Below are 8477 nucleotides of genomic sequence, written 5' to 3'. Positions count from 1 at the left end.
ACCACCTCCCTAGGCCATTGGTTAAATTGTTGTACCGCTCTGACAGGTAGGAAATTTTTTCAGATGTTCAGCTGAAATCTGGCTTCCTGTAATTTGAACCCATTATTCTGTATCCTGCACTCTGGAATGATCAAGGAGAGATCCTGGCCCTCCTCTGTGTGACCAACCTTTTAAGTACTTGAAGAGTGGTATCATATCTACCCTCAGTCTTCTCTTCTCCAGGCTAAACATGCCCAGTTCTTTCAGCCTCTCCTCACAGGGCTTTGTTTCCAATCCCCTGATCATCCTTGTTGTTCTCTTCTAAATCTGTTCCACTTTGACTGCATCCTTCTTAAAGTATGGTGTCTGGAAATGGACACAGTATGCAATATGATATTCCCAAAATAACTTTATAGACATTGAACTGTATAGGTTTATGTGCAGTAGGCAGGTGGCTAGTTTGTCCTGACATGCATTTTTGTTCCCTACTTTTCACTTGAATTAAATGGAGTACACTTAATATATCCAGAGGGCAAGTATCCTCAAATGGAATCTCCCACTCCTGAATCAACTTCTTGTAGAAAACAGGAAAGCTTAGCACTTGTCAACTGCATCTGAATTGCTTTTGCAACAAGCCACTGTTACATTGCTATATACTCTTACAGCCCTCTGTCAGAATGAATTTGACAATCTAGCTATGGCTAAGAGGAAGAAAGCATTCCATACATGTATATCAAGTGATCCCAGAAATCAAGGGTGATGGCTACACTTAGTGACAGTGCCTGAGAATGGCTCTGAAGGGAAGAACAGGTCAAATATATCTGAAACCTGTCAGATGGTGTTGCCAGAAAACATGTTTTTCAGTCCTCATCAGGTGAACAGAAGGTCAAGAAGCTGGGCTGACAGTCTGACCTTTGGCTAGTTTAGGGTAAACTTCAACAGCACCCATAGAAGCAAGTCCTAACATAACTCCTCCCATGGGGCTTTAACAGCCATAGCTGTCTTATCAGCTGAAGGTAATAAAAAGCACTCCTAGCCACTGAGGTCACCTGGGCTTCTCATGACAAAGATGGATCCAGGAGCACCCCAGACTATGAACCAATTCTTTTAGAAACAGTATGCCTACAAAGCAGGCAATTGACCAATAATTTCGACTCTCATCTACCAACAGCACCTCTTGCTAGGATTCAGAGTCAGTTTGTTGACACTCATCCAGCCCACCACCGAGTCCAGGCACTTGTCCAGGGCTTGCACAGCATCTCCCTAGTCAGAAGTTACTGAAAAATAAAGCTGGGTATCATTAGCATACTGATGACACCTACCTCAAATCTCCTCATAATTGCTCCCAATGGCTTCATATAGATGTTAAACAGCATTGGTGTTAGGGTTACACTCAGTGTTAGCTGGGAATTCCCTTGTCTCAGTTGGCATGGACAGCTGGGGGAAGCCCTCACACAGAAGGAGAAAACTGTGAAGAAATTTTGGCATGATAAGTCCAATGGATGTAAAGGCCATTTCTTAGTTGATAGGACAACTTTCCCCAAACTAATGCCTACACGGAAAATGTCAAATAATCAGGGAATCATCAGGGAATATTTGGAAGTCATTGAATTCACTCCAATCATTTCCAGAACTTTAGTCCCTATACCTCACTTCATTTCAGTTCTGTCCCTCACTGCTCTTGTGTTAATCTACATACAATTTACATACATGCCCACTTGTCCTCCTAGAACTTCTGGCACCATTCTATTCTATTCTCCACCACTGTACTGGGTTTTTTTTGGGGGGGGCGTTGCAGTTGCATATATGAATCCTCCAGCAAGATCAAACCAAGAAAGTGGAAAATTTAAGATCTTGGAATAGCTTCTTGCTAAAAGAAATTTAGTGAATGTGTACTGTGGTGCAAGTACTTTAAAATATGATTCAACCACCACAAAAGAATGTTTACAACAATGACCAAGTTCTAATTTTCTCCCCATCCTCCCTTGCAAAGATACTGCAGACACTTACGCATTATTGTTTTACAAATAGTTAGCACCTACTTTGGACTGCCTTCAAGTCGATCCCGATTTATGGCGACCCTATGAATACGGTTTTCATGGTAAGCGGTATTCAGAGGGTTTACCATTGCCTTCCTCTGAGGCTGAGAGGCAGTGACTGGCCCAAGGTGCTGCAGAGTTTGAGGGTCCACTGTTTCTTTGCAAAGGAGGAGAAAAGTCCTGTGGCCTCCACTTGTTCTGGTTCTCGCCGTATCCTCCTCCTTTGCAAAGAAGCAGTGGACCCTCAAACTCTGCAGTTTTATCCATATTTAGCAACTAAGTATTGGTTTGGAAGGTTCAATGTCTAGTGTGGATTTATGCCAGAATAACTATACATTACTTGTCTCCACTATCACTTGGTGGGAGTGATAACGGTCACTTATCCATTGCTTGGGAGTGAGGAGGAGGAGCTGCTACCCTGCATGCCCACTCCTGCTGCGAGCAGTGTCCTTTGGACTGGCTACTGCTCCCATCCCCTTGTCACTTTTTCACCCACTGACTTTCTGGGTGAGCGAGTGAGAAGGTTGCAGTGCCCACATGGAGTTGCCACTGTCTGAGATGCCATTCATTGTAGCCTACAAAATTATGTCTTCCAGAGCATGTGTGAATGTACCCAACACATGGCAGATATCCCGCATATAACAGCTCTCCAAGCAATCGCCTACAAAAACTCAAAGGCAGCAACGTAAGCCATGAAATCAAAATAGCCGCCTTCTGCAAAACATAAATAACCTATCACTTTCACAAAGTATGCTACAATATTCATTATGAGCAGAAAACCTTTTGGGGACTCTTGGGAGCATTTCATAAATATTAAAATATGGGGAGGGCGAGCATTTCCTGAATTATTTTACAAACTTGTTCTCCTGGCAGCAATTAGAACTATATGCTTTAGGTCTGTTGACAGTAGTTGGATTACATATAAAACTGAATGCTTTAACCAGTGATCGTATAATAGTTCATCATCTTTATCTTTTTTTTTTTAAGTTCAAGTCATATAATAAAGTAACTCAAGCTTTGCAAGTTATTATCCTTGCTTGCGGAAACCACACACTCTGCAAGTGCACATTAGAGTGACAGTTCAGTAAATTGTACGGTCTGGTTTCATCTTTCCTTTAAGAAGTGGATGGATTGCAAATGTATAAAAACCTTGAACAGATCATCATGAATTCCAAGCACATTTGGTGTACCATGCATTTAAGCATTCATCATCAGTGCTCTGAAACACTATGCGTTCAGTTCATAATTATAATGAATGAGAGTGATATATGATAATCTGCTAATGAGACTTCTTTCTGTATCTATGTGATTGTTTTTGAGTTTCATAACATCCAGGGTGCTATGGCAAACTTTCAAGCAGATTGATTATGTCAACACACGTAAAGCAAGATAATAGATGGATTGTATATTTATTCTACAAGTTGGGGAGAACCAGGGACTGTAATGGGAGCCTTCAAAAGAAAAGAGCTCCTTGCTCGCTTGAGCAACTAGAAGAGAACCCATAGCTCATGGCTAGAGTGCATGCTTTCTGTGCAGAAGTCCTAGATCACTTCCATGCTTCTCATTTAGAGCGTACGTGCAGTTTCTCATGCATTCATTTTTAGGTCCCTATCCACACAACTTTGAACTGTATTTGAACTTGTCTCAACCCCCACCCCCCTGCAATTATGCAGGTTTTCCCTAACCAGGGTAAAATCCAGTAAGTAAATTAAAGACAAGACTGTTTATTTTGCCAAGGGCAGAGGTTCTTATGGATTCGGACAAGGCAAAGAGCAAGCCGGGTCTATTCCTGAATGTTTTATTTACAGGCAGGAGAGGAAATACACAGAGCACAAAGCCAAGCAAAATACAGACAGCTTACATCCCTTCAGTCACTGGGAACCCCTGACAGTGAGCCAGATGGACTCATGTAGCAGCCAACACATAGCACCCTCTGCAGTCTCGGTCTATGCTGGAGCTCCTGGAGAAGAATTTCCAAGTTTCTTGTATATTTTGTTGGAGATTATGTGGCTAAATATCAGCACTCCTATAACAGGTGGTTAATCTTGAAGCCCTGCCGATAGCTGTCTGGTGCTAAGCAATAGATGAACAGTTAGCTAACTTTATCAGCAGGTGTCCAAATACAAGATGAGAAGGTGGGTGGCTAATTAAAGGATCCAGATCCAAAAAGAAGGTCTGGGCATGGGAAGGACCATTGCTGTACACCACTAACTCTTCATTATACAATGGTTTTTTTGCATTTCCATTACACTAATATAGGCATGAATGTTGGCAGTTTTAAAGCTGGTTGAAAGTGTTTGTACGTGGTGCTTCTCTAGTGTCTTAAATGACGTTTCTTATAGGTATGTTATACTGTGACATCTGTTCTGTTCTATTGTGGTACATCACAGCCTACCTGTGCTAATTTATTTCCAGGAGCAACAATAGCATATTTGCTTTTTCTTTTGGACCACTGACTGACTGTGGCAAGCAATGGTCATAATGGCGAAAGAGTTTAATGACAACAGGAAGAGAACCTCAGCCTTCTTGATCCAAATGCATGGCCTTCAAACCATAAATGTGTCTGAATATCTTCAGGAGGACGCTATCAATATGTTAAACTGAATTTTGTTTCCTTTTAAAAATATAATTGTTGGCGTGTGTGCGTTGTTGCGTGAAACAGCATACATTACGTTGGAGTTAAGTTGAGCAAGAAACTCATGCCAACAATAATTACTGTGGGTCTTGCACTCCAACGAGAAAATCAAACTATACATTAGACTTCTATAAATTCTATGTGCACCACTGTAAAGCCAAACCTAAATCTTGCTTTCCTTGCAATTGGAAATAATCTTATGATCACTCAGTCACAATTTTTACTCCCTTAGCACCTTCAGAATTAGCAAAAAAGTGCTTTGAGGGTTTTTTTACACAGTTCAGCAGGATTGAAGACAGAAAGACCCAACCTTAAGCCATTTTAAAAGGTGCAGAGAGAGGCAGATGCAGCTTCCCAGTCACCCAAAAGGTTCAGAGGGAGTCCTAATTGTGGGCTATCCCAGATAACAGCTAATTGCAATGATAAAAATTATTACTGTCAGAAGAATTGCCAGGCTTTATGAAGGAGCAGAAGCCCCTGGCTGATTTGGGAAAACAAATAACAGGTGCACACACACACTGCAAAGATGATGAGAGAGTTTTAACTATCTTGGACAGAAAGTGAATGGTCTGAGATGACCAACATCTGAACAAAGAAATGCACGAACAAATGTGCAGAACAGTTCCACACAAACTGTGATTCTTTCATTTATGTTGACAATTCAAAAACTCCCACTGTCCATTGTGAATTATGCATCTGCTCAGTGAGATAAAGTAGGTAGTAGGTGGGAAGTGTGGAAAAAGGCAAGGGGGGTCTATGCAGGAAATCATGGATGCAAATACATAAAATTTGGAAAGGTGTGGAAGATGCCATGCTATCCTGGATTCAGAATAATGTGGAATGAGAAATAAAAGAAACCCAAAGAACAGTTCATGTGGAAGACCCCCCCAGATTCAATCCCAGTCACCAATTAGCTAGTAGATGCTCGCTGATGTCCCTGCTGAGATCTTGGAAGTCTGAGTTACTCAACAACAGACTGCATGGAAATTCTATGAGTGCATACAGTGTGTCCATGTAATTGCCATTATGACCCAAGGGGTGATGCACACTTGTAAAAACATAGGGTGTTATACATCAAGACTTGTTACCGCAGGGAGAAGGCTGGTTTTTAAGGATTTTATTGGAGTTTATAGGTTTTGATATGAGACATGCATTGAACAATATGTTTCAAAAAGTTTATTCCACATATTAAAAAGTAAAAACTAAGGAAGTTACAGTTGTGTAAGATAATTGTTTCTCCTTCCCACTGTACTTCTGAATTGACTCACACTATTGGACAAACCGTATCATCTCAGTTCCAATCCTATGAAGCAGCTATGGCACAGCTGTAGAGATGAGGAGCTTCCTATGAGTATCTGATTGGCCACTGTGAAAACAGGATGCTGGACTAGATAGACCACTGGCCTGATCCAGCTGCAGGGCTCTTCTTATGCTCTTATGTTCTTAGGAGCTGGATCCACAGAATTCCATTATTAGATCATGTTGCATAAGACATCTTGTCTGTGTGGTCCACACCTGTTTTGTGCTCAAGCAGTGGTGGGTTTCAAATGAGTCTTCAGGTAGGCATGCAATGTAGCTTTGGTGTCGTGCTTCTCAAACAGTAGCTTTTTATTCTGCAATAACATGCCAAATTTATTTTGACTCCGAAAAATGAGGTTCAAAACAGTTTGTGATGTGGCACAGATGTCTGCTGTTCAAAGACAAAAGGGAAAAAAATCCACTGGTGGTGTCCAAGCCCTTGAGTGTGCCTGCAGTTGCTCTTTAGATGCTGACCATGGCAGGTTTAGATACAGGTTCTACTAGATGAGCCCAGCACTCAATTCTCATTCTATCACTCCCAGCGATCAAAACAGTCTGCTTTTCTTTAACAACCCAAACTCCTTCTGCTTAGTAGTAGGAATCCCAAGTCTCCTTGGAACGTGGCTTGTTTGTGTCTGAATACCCTAAGACTTGGCAGCAATGCACACAGATTTAACTGTCCAATTTATATCATGTTTATTAAGAACAAGGAGGGAAAGGGGGAGATAACGAATCAGCAGAAGGGAAATACAATGGAGCTTCTGTAGTTCAATCTATCTATCTGATCCTAAGTTATTACTTACAATTAGGCTTTTGGTCTCCTGGTGAGTTACAGCTTAGTTGGTCAGTTGCCTGTTCTCTGTTGGTCGGCTGTGGGACTGTCATGGACCCTGATGTGATGAGGGACAAAGGACTGACTTTTCAGTCCCTCTTTTTCAGGCCTTACTACTCATGTTGTCTTTGAGTGGCAGCTATCACCTGACAGCCAATCAGGCCATGCCACCTTTGGCACTTAAAGAGGAAAAACAGCTTATCAGAAACTGGGGGAAAATGATAGACACACACCCGCCCTGGTGTGGAGGAAGATGGCTATAGCTGGGGAAATTGTCACCAGATTCTACATCTTCCTGCCAGACAATCTAATCTTTAGCTTGCAAATTTGGCAAGTTTTGGCAGGAATTATGTGCTATGCTGAAGTAGGCAAAATGGAGGGGCAAGACAGCAGAATTTTGTCACAAGCCAAACTTGTCTTTTATTTTGTCTGTATGATCTATGTTTGCCAGGCTTCAAAAGCTATGAGTTTCAAATTAGTCCTCACAGAGGTAAAGTTCCCAGCACTCTTAACAAACTAGCCCAGGATTCTTTGGTCAAAGCCATGTGTTTAAATGTGCATTAAATGCACTGCGTAGATGTGATCTAGTAGGGCACCAGATGGGGCTCCAGTGGAAAAATGCATCCAAGCCAGGCCAGCATGGAAGTGAGAAAGAGAGAGATCCAGAAAGAGATGAGGATTTTCCATAAAACATCTTGATGGCTCTGGTGTTTGTTTTACTTTGTCATACCCCATGAAAGATCTCGGAACCCAAGGAATTCTGACCATACCCTTGATGTGGTTTTAAAATTATTACTGTAGCTATGCAGCCCTAAAGTTAGAGTACTCAAAGAATTTCCAACTGGAAGCCACTCTAGAGGCAGGAAGGGAAGAGAATCTTGCAGTTCTACACCACCTTAACAAATATTCCTGGGTGAGTGTTTAGTGCAGGGCTTGCATGGTGGGGAACACACAACCATTAAAGAACTGAAGAAGAAAACCTTAAGGAAGACAATAACACAGTACAGACAGGGAGAGACTTCCTGTTCCTCACTAATAATAACCATTGGATGTCCATGATGCTGCAACTAAGTGCATTCTACCTATAAAATACAATAGCAGTTGATGCAGTCTCTTTATTGGGAGAGGGATGAGATTCCAGGTACAAAATATGGTAGCTGGAGTGCTTGGAAAAGAAGTATTTTATTTGCTTAGTCTTGAGTGAAGGCTTGTAGACATTGCACAGCAGATGAATAATGGATAGCCATATGTTATGCAAAAAAAGGACACACTAGTATGGAACAATCTCTTAGTGAATCAAAGGATGAATTTGCTCACCTTAATTGGAGTTAGGCCCAATTTGTACAACAGATGCTTAGGCATGTGTCAAGTCATCAATCCAGGCTACAACTTGGAGTGTTGACTGAAATGAGTAGAAATGTCAGGGCAATCAGATGATGAGGTTTCAGAATATGTTGGCTTGAATCCACTTAGTGCACATATGTGTCAGTCACCTGTGAGTGGGTTACAGCAAATGGGGAGTGGGAATAATTTGTTATGTTATTTCACCACCAATCTACTTAGAAACCCAACATTTTCCAGACTGATGAAATTTTCTGCCTGTTGGTAACATTACCCAAAATGGAGAGGTGGTGGCGGCAATTTTAAGTATGAGTAGAATGTACAGACACTGAGCAGGTGCAATTGCACAAGG

The sequence above is a fragment of the Rhineura floridana genome, chromosome 3 (assembly GCF_030035675.1).
Source record: "Rhineura floridana isolate rRhiFlo1 chromosome 3, rRhiFlo1.hap2, whole genome shotgun sequence".
NCBI classification, from domain to species: Eukaryota; Metazoa; Chordata; class Lepidosauria; order Squamata; family Rhineuridae; genus Rhineura; species Rhineura floridana.
Note: the sequence above shows the minus strand (reverse complement) of the source record.